The 13,189-nt window shown below is 42.8% G+C and overlaps 1 protein-coding gene across 5 annotated transcripts in view; it reads left to right on the top strand.

The window, feature by feature from the left end:
- The first annotated feature begins 936 nt into the window (after positions 1–936).
- zmiz1a (zinc finger, MIZ-type containing 1a) overlaps positions 937–13,189 on the top strand; it is a 127,257-nt gene continuing 115,004 nt past the window's right edge. For 3 of the 5 annotated variants that reach the window (XM_088086385.1, XM_042501725.2, XM_042501724.2), the window contains exon 1: positions 939–1,104. The gene's annotated coding sequence lies outside the window, so the exon portion shown is untranslated. Of the gene's footprint in view, positions 1,105–13,189 lie in introns of all 5 variants that reach the window. The other 2 variants (XM_042501728.2, XM_042501727.2) reach the window with 2 other exon arrangements.

Here is a 13,189-nt window from a genome sequence, read left to right as displayed (position 1 = left end):
CCATCCGCAAAACACGGAGCCCCGCCTGCAGACCTGATGGAGCGGGGCGCGGGTTGCAAGGGTTCACATGCGCGCGCAGACACACACACACTCACACACACACACACACACACACACACGTCAGGGCAAGAAAGGGAACTTTTATAGATTAATATTAAGGTACTACTTATACGATCGATACTTTTATTGTAACTACCCTGATTGTACTGCTGCTACTGTAATAATAATAACAATAATAATAATAATAATAATAATGATAATGATAATAATAATAATATAAAAATATACTATAATAATATATGCTATTATTGCAAAACTAGAAGCATTATTATTATTTGGGTTATTTTTTAAGAAAAATAAGGTAAACGATAAAATAGTCTGTGCTGACCACAAAGGTCAATGGTGCTCGCGTGTGTGTAAATAAAAAGAATGTAAAATTCTTCTTCTTCTTCTTATTATTATTCTTATTGTTGTTGTTGGTGTTAATATCATTATTATAATTATAATTATTATCAATAATAATATTATTATTAGTATAATTTTAATAATTTTTCTTTTAAAAATTAATAATAGTCAAAATAATTTTGTTATTAATAGGCTAATGCCGTTTCTGTATACTGTTGTTTTTGTTAATGATGTTATGAACAGGCAATTATAACTAATGGCTAAAAGCCTCACTAACAATTAATGAACTAATAATTTCTGCTTCGTTTACACAAGGCATTACTAGAGCCACACCGCTGTACTGACACAGAGGCAGACAATAGCCGGAGCTGTAGCTGCAGTCCGCTCCAGTGTGAACTGTGCTGTTAGCAGCCCATTAGCGTGCACTTACACCTCGACACGCGGTGTCCTTCCGCGGAGATCTAGGTCGTGTTTTCTCGCCGACCGCCGAGCACGGCTCTCTCTGGTAACTGAATAGCCAGTGTAATCTGACACTTCAACTTGCCGTGCTCTACGGTAGTTGATTCAGTCAGTCACTCACACCGTCTCCGGGGCTCTCACGTCGTCTTTGTGAAGTGGAGGGAGCGAGAGCGAGCTGCACCGTAAACACGAGGTTTGGAGAAACAATACGCGGATTTGCCACAGAGGTCCGAGCTGAAAGTAAGTTTCGCGCCTGGTTATTTATTGTTGCAGAGCGAGGTTTTTGAATGTGAGTGCGGGTTGCTCAAGATGGGGTTTGCCTCCCGCTGGACAGACACTACCTGCTAACAATAGAGTGACCTCTTAGAAACCTTTAACAGCCGCTGATGAACTCGTGTCAAAGGGGGCAGATTGTGGCTGCGTGAGCGGTAACGGAGCGCATTTTACGCGGCGTAATAGCCAAGCTTATGCGCGCTGTGTATCGCATGTTCCTGCCTTGTGTGGACGAGTTGCGCTGGAGCGAAGCAGTCAGTGTGTCTGCAGGATTATTTCATGTTAGGTGCATGCATTTTGAGAAGATAGGAATGTGCTCAGTGACTGCATGTGTGTTTGTGAGCGTGTGTGGGGGTGAATGTCTCGTCTCGGTGGATCAGCTGATGACTCGGTTGAAGCTAAACTGAGAATGTATGTCATTTAGCTAGCAGTCAGTGGAGTGACTGGGCTTGTTGACTCCCTTCAAGGCTATTATCGGCTACCTGTTGTAATGCAATTAGCAGGCATGTCCATATGTTACTCTGTTGTGTTGTGTTGTGTTAAACAATACCAGGTAATGTAACATTTGCCATGTTGACCTGCACTGATAACACTGATTGGACCCTCTCAGGGATCATTCAGACATCAGTGGCCCCCAATGTGGGGTCACTGGGATCCTCGGGGGCCCTTAATTGAACTCAAGTGGACTCTGTAGTGAGCTGGAAAATAGATTATTTGCAAAGATAATAAATGCTCAGGTGTGACTTCAATGTCAGCGTCCACTCTTTCCAGTTATTTACATGCACTGCAATCTTCACTGCACACACATCCCTAAATTTTTCAGTTTATGCACTGATATGCAACAATCAGAACCAGCTTTAATGGCCAAGTATGTGTCCACAAACAAGGAATTTTGTTGCTATCTGAATCCCTGATAGAGACCAGCGGCACCACATTTTTAAGCCCTTCTGCAGGGGGAGTGTGGATGAGCTGCTTGACTCAGCGCAGCCTTAAGTTTGGCGGACCCTCCCCGTAAAAATTCCTCCCATCTGGATGTGAGGCCAGCCGGGGCAGAGCGCAGCAGAGAGGGGGCTCCCGACGGGAGGAGGTGGGAGAAAGAGGAGGAGGAGGAGGAGACTGCCGCTCTTTCATTACCATGCACCCTGCCACAGGACAGCTAAACTTTGGGACAGGGGTGAAAAACGAGGCTTTATCCTCGTTGGTAAAGTACTGAAGTTAAAGGGAGCGTGGTTTGTTGTGAAAGAGTTGTGGAGCTTTAAGCAAGAAACCATATCTCACTGACTGTGCTGCTATCCTGTTATCATAATGCAGGTAAGATAACAAGATACCACCTGCAGTAAATCACTTATCACCTAAAAGCCCTGTTTCCTCAGAAATCAGCCACATCCTCAACTAAAAGTGACACAGAAAAGGTTCACACAGTTTTTATTGCAGGAGTATTGCATTGGATTGCAGGTGTTCATGTTATTGTGTCCACTCCCTGTATGTCAGTCTAAAGAGAGCGTGTAAATAGGTTTTTGGATGGGTGCACCCTCCAGTGTCTCCCTCCTTGGTAATTTAAATTGGTGATGTAATGAAATTGTTTCAGCAGCAACACTTGTCAGCCACACCACATTAATTAGTGCTGTTCGACTTTTTTTTTCCTTCTTCCTTCTGACAAACCCGAAGCAGCGTTAAGTCATCTGAGCAAAGCATGAAAAGGAGGCACGCTCGTTCAGAGTGGGTTACCTGATAAATTGTGAAAGAAAGAGGGCAAGGAATTAAAGCCATCTGCAACTGTTTGAAACTTGGAAGAGTGTGTGTGTGTGTGTGTGTGTGTATGTGTGTGAGTTTTCTTTCCTTCTGTTGTCCCTCCTGGGGCCTCTCTGCAACCAGCCAGCCAGGCTGTGAGACAAGACAGAAGAGTGTCTGATTCACTAAACAGACTAAAGGCTCCAGTAGACTCACACTGAAATCAAATTTGGGCTGTTTAAGAAAGTGCAAAATGCAAGGATGCACACTGAGACCAGAGTGTGTACTCCTCTGTGCCATAATGCGAAGAAGATGATGCCGGAAATGTGTCGGGAAAATAGCGAAAATCGTAAACAGACACAGGGAGATAACACATGCACTGGCAGCGCTACAAGTGGAAGGAGATATGTTTATGTGCAACCGTATGTTTGTTCTCTAAACCAAACATGGAGACAGAATTGAGAGATTACCCGCACTATTAGGCTGTAAAATAATGGCGTTTTGTATCCGTTTAATTTAATCAATCAGGCTACGACAAGTTATGTCACATATTTAAGGATCAGTTACAAACACCTGCAGCTGTTCTCCAAACTCTCCCTGTTTTTTCACAGAGAGCAGTACAGTGCTGAGTGCACCTTACTCCCTATCTTTGCACCTCTGTGAAGCACCGAGCTAATACTGATTAGAAGTATCTACAGGAAAAACAACTAATTACTCGTGTCTGAGTAATTAGCTTTTTGTTACTCAGCAATTTACCAAGTTGCACCGTCTTTGCTGCTGTTTACTGTGTGCCGGCACAGCTGCAGCCCGCTAAGTGCTTAAAACCTGGCGAACACTAATCAATGTTTTGACAGACTGACATTTCATCTAACTGTTCATGTTGGTTCGGGGAGCGCTGAGAAATACTTGCTGCCTGTTAGCTTGACATGGATTCTTAGTAGTCTGGTGTCTCGCCATCAGCCCAAACCCACCCACTCATGTCCCAAGCAGAAGTCAGCCTTTGTTTCCGTCTCTCTCTCTCTCTTTCTGTCTCACTTGTGGTTCGACTTGGCAGTACTTTTCATCTAGACTGAGCCTTTGTTTTCAACGTGCCTATTTTGGTCTTTTAATAGGGAAAAACTTGTGTTGCCTCGGAGCATTTTAAAGACTAATTTTCAGAATAAGGGCTTAGAGGGAGTTACTATCTGCAATGTAAAGTTTGAGCTGAGGTTGTGCCCTTGTGTCAGACACTTAACTACTTCCTAAACCTTGTTGTAATTCTACCCATAAGCCTGTAGTTAAGCTCTCTTTAAGTTGAAATCTGGTAATTGCAGTGTAACTAATAAAGAGAAAATGAAGCTTCCATCAGTTGTAACTTATCCTGCTGACTGACTGTGATGACATCAGTTTGAGCCAAAAGTGGGCCAACAAGAGGTGCAGGGATAACAAAAAACCTCAATGCCACATTCCTGTCACCACTGTCCTTCAATCTGCAAACCTTGCACTGTGGTTCGTGTTTGTGGCTGGTTGGTTTAAAGTCCTGAAGTGGCTGAGAAAGTCAGGAGAGGCATTGTGAATAATATTCAGTCCTTGAGCAAGGCATTCAACTTTAAAAGTAGCAGCGAAGAGCATTGTTCGGTGGCCACATGGGTGCAAGAACTCCTCATACAGACGGATTTCCATCAAAAGTTAATTATATGTTCTGTCATAGTACGTTAGCAGGGTTTCCCACAGAATAAGAATGTATGTGGTGAGCAGCAGTTTCAGGAGTTTGAGTTTCGGGGTGGATTATTGGTCAGTCGATCCTGTCATATAGATGAATGAAGGGAGAAGCTAATGTTTAGACCCAGCACAATTAATGGTTAAGTTTCACTTTTATTGAACCTGATGTTCTGCTGCTCCGTCTGTGCCCAGAGTACACCCTGCACTCCAAGAGCATGGTGTAATCAATAACCAAACTGTGTATATATTCTACCAGTGCTCTTAATGAAAATTAAAAAATTTATTTGTGGCTGCAGATGTTTTAAGTGTGGCGGGGTGCCACAAATAAAAGCATGCATGGAAACCCTGGTTTAGTTTTACTGCTAATGCAAAAAAAGATTTTAAATTTAAAATTTGCTTCAAATTTGCCCTTGCCACTCTAAAAAAAACCTAAAATAAAAAATCGGTAAAGAATTGCATCCTCATAGGGGCCGCCATAATGCATGTTTCTGTTGACCTGAAGTGTAGAGTTAATGCATGGCATTTCCACATTACATTTTGCATGTGATGGATTAAGTGCTTTGCAATTTAAATAATATATTACAGCAAAGGAAAGAGACACTTGTTTGAATTTGAAAGTATAGCAGTTTTATTTAACGTGCACCAGGGCTGCCCCTTGAAAGCCGAGAGATTCAAATCATCAGTCAGAGACCCCTCAGTCGACTGAGATAGCTTCAAGTGGAGCAGTGGTGTTATTGGGTTATTTTTGCTATACATTCTGCTGTGCAGTGTATGTCTGGGGATGTTTTGGTGTAAACTTTGCTGCAAAGTAAATGCTCTTGACTTTCACAATACTCTTTGGTAGAGGCTGCAGCGGTCATGATGCAGCAGCACAGAGGCACTCTGCACTGTAAGGCTCTGAGATAACATCATCTCCTCGGTTCTGCTTCGAATCGGTGAATTTGCAGCTCACGGCAACGTGAAACGACACAGTCTCTGGCTTTTGTTTGATATCTAGTGTTGGCAAAAAATGTTGATGCGCATTTGCGATCTGTTGTTGGCACCCTTATCTTGTTTACCATATGACATAAATGCTGCTGTCACTCTGAACATCCTGCTGATATCCATTCAGACTCTAAAACTTTATATGGAAAAAAAAGAGTGGTTGAATATTCATATTTAACGACTGACATAATTTGGAGTTGGGTACAACCCTAATGTGCACTTACTTCTTTGTAGGGATAAGCAACCCTGTATTTAACAGCCCCGGAGCTAAATTATTCAAGACCAGGCTTCATTACTAGCATTGTTCTCAAAGGGAAAATGTTTCATTTTATAAATTGGTGCCTTTGTCATGGTTAAAATTCTTGGCTCAAATGCACCCAATTGCACCATTAAAAAAAAAAAAAAAATCCTGGTCCCCACTTGGTCACTATGACGTCCAACAACACGCCACTCACATAAAGTTGAAAAATGTTCGTTCCCGCACCCATATGACCAACTGTAGCAAACTTTAGCTGTGCTGAGCTGCTTTCAGGTGTGTGAAACAGGGCGTTGCTGTAAAGGAACGTTTGCACTCAGCAAAACCCTTCCTTGAATAAATAAATATTTTAGAAAAGGTATATTCCACTTCTCACAGTCAAGTTAAACATATAAAAGCAGTTTTAATGCGATTTTGCATTGACATTTTTGTGCACTGTGTTTTTGGAAGTTATGTGTTTATGTGGTATAATAAAGGCAAAACATCAACTTAACTCCTGTTTCTGAAGAGCCGTCACTTCAACCTTGAGCTCCCCCAACATCAGGGCGACGTAGTCCTCTAAGTGCTCTTTTTTTTCCTGAGACAAGAGAGTGAAACAGAGTGCAGAGAGGGAGAAAGTGAAGAGAGAAGTTGCTGGCCCACCCCTGTCACTGCCTCATGCATGTTTGATTTGATGTTCTTTGAGAAACGAGTGCAGGGGACGTCACAATGGCCATGTCTCGTTCCCGTCCGTCGAGAGGCTGGGGCCCTTGAATCATAAATGACACCAGGCCTCACCAGGAACAATATGAGAGTCGGAGCCCGCACAGGAGGAACAAAATGTTCCCTCTATCCATCCATCCATTCGCCCACCGCTGCTGCCTGCACTCAAGACTTCTCACCATCGCAAGCAATTACCCTCACTTTTTTTTTTTACTGCTGATGAAATCCTCACAGAGTCTGTCTCAGCTCTGTGTTGTCGAGGCGGAGAGAGAAAGGGGTAGCGATAGAGAAGAAAAGAGATAGTATGTGTCTGAGTGAGTGGCGTTGGCGTGTGTCTGTTTGGCTTGTAAATCCTGTTTAAGCTAAACAAACTCATTGTCCTCATCCTCCAACTGCAGGCTCTTGTGTGTGTTGTGTGTGTTGTGTGTGTGTGTGTGTGTGTGTGTGTGTGTGTGTGTGTGTGTGTGTGTGTGTGCTTTCCCCCCTCCCTCCTTTCTCTTCGTCTCTCTGCCTCTCCTTTTGAGTTGTAAGTACAGTCACTAATTAGTCCCCTCTCCCTCTTCATGCTGGGTCAGTGGGTTTACGGTTTCACCACTGATCTGCTGTGTTTGCCTTGTCTCTCCTGATACCGGAGCATGCCTGCGAGCCGCAGCAGACTGCAGCCTCCTCCAAGAGGTCTTCACACCTTACACAGTGTCCCACATGGGTTCATTTGCCAGACAGCCACTCAGGGCTGTGCTCGAGCTCAGGCTCGCTCTCATGCAGCTTGCTTGAGTTACAGCCAGGTATTAGACGAACCAGCTCGGTAAAGAGCTGCACCTGCCGGGTCGAGTCAATGAGTTAAAACGTATGTTTTTTTACCCTTTGAAAAATGTGCAAATTGGCTTGATTTCTTTCAAAAACATGGGAAGAAGGTAATGAGCACCGTAAGAAGAAATGACCCAAACATTAGCAATAAATTATTAAAAAGTACAAGTGGATTACCTGAAAGTTAGCAATAAATAAAAAATTTAAAACAAAACAGAAAATTTAAAAAAAAGGAAATTACTCCAAAAACTGCTTTAAATTAGAATAATTCTGTAAAATAGCTTTAAATTATTATGATAATGATAAACATAGCTCTCTGGACATTTTTTACTAGCCTTTTAAAAAATAATGTTCCAATCTACTAATGTCTTGCAATTTGCAGAACATTTCTCGCCAAGTTACCTGAAAACTTGCAAAAAACAAAACAAAACACAGATAAGTAGAAAAACAAACAAGGAAATTATCTTAAAAAAAATGCTGAAAAATTATAATAATTCTGCAAAATAATTAAAAATAAATTATTACAATCATTATAAACATAGCTCTCTGGACATGTTTCTGTTTTTCAAAGAAACTAATTTTCCAAATCTACTAATTTGTTGCAATTTGTGGGACATTTCTTGCAAAGTTCCTTTTTGCTTTTTTCCCCATGTTTTTAAAGAAATCAAACCATTAAACACGTATGAAAGGCGTCTGAATGTAGCACAAGGAGTTATGGTGCCTAAGGTTTTAAAGCGGTTATTAAACAGCAATGCATGATGAGAATTCCACATTTTATTTATTACATAGCCTCTACACAGCATGTAGCTTATCGCCTCCAATGGATCTTTCTCTAAAGATAATACTCCACATGCTACATTTATAATATCATTTGTGCTATAAACAGTCTCTTGTCTAGTCGGCACTGTTGTCTCTCAGAGTGCGCGGTGATGTTGATTTTCTGGTGGAGGTTTGCGTGGGAGATGGAGAGTGATGGCAGAGATTCTCTGAAGGCGGTCGAATTGTCTCCAACATGGCCTCCAGGGATACATACTTCCTTGTTTTCTGACAAAGTAAATTAACTAGGATTTTACTAATGCAAAGGGACAGCACTTACTCTTCGCCTGCGATGTCAGTTATGAGTCGGAGAGGGAGTCGTGCAATATCGGCTCTCATATAACACTAATTCTTACACATGCACGGAGTGCAAAGGCTGAAATGTGGTGGATATTGAGCGGCGGCTTTCACTTGTCTTCAAAGAGTATAATAAAAATGTCTTTTTTCACAGATGAGGTTGTGAGGCAGGAAGAAAACTGTACACTAGATGTTGATTTTTCAGTTGGTCTGTCAATGAAGCCAGCTGTGGCTGTTATTGAGAGCCCCTCAAATCATATTGGCATACAATCTTGAGCTCCACTGCCCTACTAAGACTGTTTTCTTACTGCTTTTCAACATTGCTTAGTGACAGAAAAAGTCTATTACTTTGTGCAGTGTGTTTGCCCGCTTGCTGCCCTCCCCTCGGTTTTGACACTGGCGGTTCAGCCAGGCGCTTTCCCAGGGTTCTAAGGACTGACATCCCTTTCATTTTCCCGCCTGGGCGGCTCAGATAAAGGGGCATATTTTAAACCTCTGTGTGGATACACCGACAGTAAAGAGAGACGGGCTGGTGGGCCGGGGCTGAGCAACAGCATTAAGTTCACAGAGAGAGGGGATGGAGGAGGTAGGGTTGTGATGAGAAGTGAAACAAATAAAGAAGTCCACTTTATTAAACAGTGATTTCAGATAATATATGGTTGAAAGTACAATAACTGGCTGCAAATATCACAAACATTATCTGCCATCGCACTGCAGATAACCCATCTCCTTTGTTTACCCCTGCTCTATTACAGGGGCAATGTGCTTCACCACTTTTTTTTCTAATCTCCCCGTCTTACAAGTACGTCCTCCCAGCAAACCAAAGCCACGGTGGAAGCCGTCGTTTATCATATCAGTAATGAGACCGGGCTAATCGTGTGTATTCCGGAGACAGCGATGATACACTGCTCAGAGCCTGCCAGGGATCAGCCTCTAAACAATGTTTATCATTGTCTCCCAGGGCTCTTTAATTATCTGGCAAACATTATTGACAAAACAGCAAGGGTCCCTGTGTTTTATGATTTTTAAAGGAGGCTGAGTTGCTATTCACAAATATGAGCACTAGAGGGGAAAAAAAGCAAAGGGATTTTTGATTTTACATTTGACACATAGAGACTAATCATGATATACATTTATTTAGTATTCATGTAAACAAATAATTTCACTAACATCCTTTTACACTTTGTAGAAATAACCAAATTTTGAGTGAGGAACACACAGAGATTTAGATCTGAAGCTTCATTCACTCTAGCACTCCCTAAAAACACTGAAAATATCTTAGTGACAACAAGAGGTATGCTGCACAGAAAATATGTCCTCTTTGCTCCTACTTTTTTTGTTGAATCATGCTGAATCGCTTTAATCCAGACTGAAAATATCCTATCAACTATGAGATGGATTGCCATGAAATTGCAGACAGACATTCATGGTGATGATGAATCCTAATAACTTTGGCGATACTTAAATTTTTCTTGTAGGACCACTGGGGGTTGAACTTTTTGGTTTTGACTAAAATGGCCCAAAAGCTGTGTGACGGATTGCCATAAAATTTGCTGCACTCATTCAAGCCACCTTCAGGACAAATTGTAATCCTTATGGTGATCTACTGACTTTTCATGAAGAGCCACCATCCACTCACATCATTAATCGGTTTAACACTTTGTTTATGACCAAATGAAAACTCCTGACATTCCCAACAGCTTCAGCTGTATCCTTCCTTGTGTTTATTGCTAATTAGCAAATGTTAGCATGTTAACACGCTAAACTATGATGATAAACAGAAGAAGAAGAAGAAGAAGTGAACATTGCCCGAGGGTCTAAAAAATGTTAGGCCATTGGAAAGTACCTTAAACCTGCATTTTTTTTATGTCCACTTCTTTTATACAGTCTACCAAACGTGGTATAGCCTTAACATTATACCTGCTTAACACCAGCCTTGTCATCTGAGCATGTTAGCATTTATTGTTGGTAAAGCAGAAACTTGTAGTGTTCAAATAAAGAAGTACAGTGGCAGCGTTGTTGTAGTTGTTCAAGATGACAATGATATTGTACATCAACTAAGCTGTGCAACACAATGCAATTTATTAGAAATATGCTCTAGCCATATTCTAGTTTGTTTATGTAATTTTGCTTGGTCCATTTAAAAGTGTGTAGCAGGCCGCGGTGGGCCCAGGGGCCGTAGTTTGGCCACCCATGCCTCACATACTTTTAACGCTCCACGGGAAAGTTCATTTTGAACCAATGAAAAACAACATTTTTCTTCTGTAATGTTTCTTTTGAGAACATCTGAAATTATTAAAATCTGTCAATTTTAAAGTGATACATTCAGTAAAAGGAGATAACCAAGCTCCTCTTTGTCTGATCCTGTCCCCGCGGCCCCCCATTACTTCAGGTGGCATACATAAGCAGCGTCTAATACAGATATTACGCAGCTCAGCCATATTGCTTTCACAGCCATTCTGTAACCTTTACTCGGCTCCCCGGTGGGAGCTGAGTGGACGCTGAACGGCATGTGTTGACATTGTTAAAGATACACGTGAGGACATCACACGGTTCATGTCTGACTCATATATCTGGAGGGGGGGGGGGGATTACCATACCACAGCCCAACCTGCAACATCTTGAGGCCGTTGCTCAATGTGTGTGGCTACAGTCTGAATGGAGAAATGTCTGTGCTGGTTAGCGATGGTCAACAACAGCAGTAACGGCAGCGATAACAACAGCAGACAGACGTGGCTGTGAGACATGAATTAGGGCCAAACAGTATGTTACCTACCCCCGCACATTTACACCCCCACATCCTCTTCCTCCTTGTCATGTCTGTGTAGCCACGTCTCCCTGGATATCAAATCAACGTGATTGTACAACAAGAGAGGAGGTGTGTCTCATTGATGGTTGCATGAAATCACCTTTGCTTTGCTGTGTGCATGTTGCCATGAAATGTGCGTGTGTGTGTGTGCGCGTATGTGTGTGTGTGAGAGAGAGAGAGAGAGAGCAATAGAGAGAGGGAGGTGGGGGTAGCAGCAGCGGCGGTGGCTTGGGGTGAGGTCCTGCCCTGATTTTCTCAGGAATTCCTTTGTTTTTGGAAGCCAGAAAGGGGGAAACTGAATCTGCGTAGCCCGAGGGTCTGTGCTCCTTGAGAATTCTCCGCACACATCTCTCTGCCGCCAGCTCTGATGGTTTTAGGGGTGGCTCTGTTTTCAAAGCTCGGAACAGCCAAGGTGTTTTTTACCTTCCAGAAAAAGGAGAGGGTGGAAAAAAAAATTGATGACTGCACCGGGCACGGTGTCTCAGGCCTGGAGGGACTGATGCTACTCAAACGTAAATTTGCTCCATATTTCAGGAGCTGCGGAAATGAAAGTCAAATGTAGATCCTGTCACTCAGGGCACAAAAGACACCTTCTTATGAATATGGATGGAAAACACAGGCGCAGAGAGTAATTTCTTTATTCAAAAAGTAATGATAATGAAAAGTGTGCTGCAACGATTTCCTAATGTTTTCCATTTTTAATGATCCTCCTCTGCAGATTAATAAGTGTTTTTAATAGTGTTTCATGGCCACTGGAAGGGCCAAGGCTGCTGTGGAAATGTTGTCAGCTGCTCCTGCAAGCTGAAATTTTCACTTCGCATTCATGCCTCATTAAGTCTGATAAACCTTGGGTAATGGTGTTAAGATTGTACAAAGGTATCTCCGTTTACTCCGTGCCACAAGTTTTCCGTGACCAGATCGTTATCTGGGGGGCTGTCGCTTTAAGTAACTAACTTCCACAAAGCGGAGCTTTTCCCTCTCGTTTGAAGGGGGCTCGTGTTGAGCGAGGGAGGGGGGAGATTGAATAGGCTTGTTGCCTGCCTCTATTGAGCCAGCCTCATTCTTCGCTGTCCCCTGGAACAGGCGGGAGAGGGGGCACGAGAGAGGGGAGGTGGCAGAGGAAAAGGGGAATAGGAGAAGGGCTCGGAGGTCTGGTCACGTGAGCAATGATAGCGTTCGTGCTGGTCCCTTTCAGGCTGTCACAGTAAATCTGTTTGACTTGTCACTTTGTAAATCATTACGAAGGCTAAAAGCCTCTCTATTGGATTGTGGTGGAAGGGGGGAGGCTGCAGGTTTCCTTTGTGCCTTCTTGACGATGATGATAATCAAGTTTGTTTCTGGCCATCCTGCTGTGAGGCTATAATTAGCTCCCTTCTTCTCTCTTCTCATCTTCCTTTTTGCGTGTTGCTCCTCAAAGGGAAAGTAGACGAGTAGAGTCACTGTGCAGAGGTCATATGTTGAGTTTTGTGTAGAAGCATCAGTGGCTTCTGAACACTGTCTTTTTTAGTTTTATCAGCCTTTCTACTGTAGATTCAGACACAGGGCTTGTGTGGTTTTTTTTTCTAAGTTCATTATTCAGTGTGTGACAGCCACCCCCGCCTGTGCTGAATAGATTTTTTAAAAAGAGCACTAATGGTGCATGCGAGGTCTCCTGTTCCTCCCCCAGGTCAGTCAGGGAGAGAGTCGCAGTTTGAGGTATGTCTAAACTTGTAGTGTCACTTTCTGACCAAACTGGTTGCTGTCTGACAGAAACATGACACAGTGGATCTCGTCCTGCGTGGTGTGTGACGTCTGATTTCCGATGGCAAACTCTCCTCACCCCCTTCCTCTTTTGTGTCTCCTCTCTCTTTTTTCACGCCATCCATCTTCTCCTCTGTGCTCACCCTGTTTTGCTTTTTCCCTCCTTCGTCTTTGGTGTGTGTGCCAGCAGCACTCATGCCTGGAACAGA

The sequence above is a fragment of the Plectropomus leopardus genome, chromosome 13, assembly GCF_026936395.1.
Source record: "Plectropomus leopardus strain MGB_pleo_1.0 chromosome 13, ASM2693639v1, whole genome shotgun sequence".
In the NCBI taxonomy this organism is placed as follows: domain Eukaryota; kingdom Metazoa; phylum Chordata; class Actinopteri; order Perciformes; family Serranidae; genus Plectropomus; species Plectropomus leopardus.
The sequence above is the reverse complement of the archived record's forward strand: the minus strand, read 5'-3'. Positions and strand labels throughout refer to the sequence as shown.